Source organism: Bactrocera latifrons, unplaced genomic scaffold (assembly GCF_001853355.1).
Source record: "Bactrocera latifrons isolate USDA-ARS-PBARC rearing strain unplaced genomic scaffold, ASM185335v1 scaffold_166, whole genome shotgun sequence".
In the NCBI taxonomy this organism is placed as follows: domain Eukaryota; kingdom Metazoa; phylum Arthropoda; class Insecta; order Diptera; family Tephritidae; genus Bactrocera; species Bactrocera latifrons.
Window position 1 is genome coordinate 743,943 of NW_017535141.1, and position 911 is coordinate 744,853.

Sequence of the window (911 nt, forward strand, 5' to 3'; positions counted from 1 at the left end):
AAATATTCAAATATCTCTCCGTACAGATAATGAAACTTTCAACTTTGAATAATAGTAAATATAATAATATCAATATTTTGGGGTAAACCAAACTAATCATTATTTTCACTGCTAGAAGTTTTACGTGAACATTTAAAAAAATTATAATTTATTCCTTACAATTTCGTGAAGAGTTCGAACACCTAAAAGCCTCTTTTACGGCACTCAAAATCTTATGTTCTTGCAAGAGTAGACTCCTCAAAACACTTATGCAACATTTAAAATGATTCCGTAGACRTGAYTTTATTGGAAACACAAAATRTCAAGCAAACTTGCTAATTTWTTTGATAGTAAAAAGCGCCCGACARATAGCTACGATTTCATACCTCCTATGAAACAGTAATGCACTTCGAATTACATCTTAACAAAACTGTTGTAGTTCAAGAATAAAGTTTTGACTATTTCAAAATTCATACATTGGTACATTCAGTCAAAAGCAAAAAAAAGAGTATTAGTTAGATTCTTTAAAAACAACAATGGTATGAGAGGGCGGAATTTAATATAATAGTAAAGGAGGATCCTAGTAGAAGTACTTTTTTCAATTGCTTTTTTTTGACAGATCACGCGTGTATCGTATCATGCTGTCGTGTTATTTTTGTTCAAGATTGTCAGGGATAAAGGGATGCCTAACTTATTCCCGTGTGCGAGCGCCTCAAAATTTGGGTTTTTATAACATTTTTCGCTRTGGCCAGATCAGACAAAATAATTACTATTTAAATACTTTTATGGTATGTTAAAACAACTGACTTTTGACCATTCAATACCCAATAGAAGAATTATGTATTTTAATTTCACAAATTTGTTAATTTTCATTGTTTTACATTTTATCTTGGTGGTCTTGAACTATGTAGCAAATCCCTCCGTTTACATAT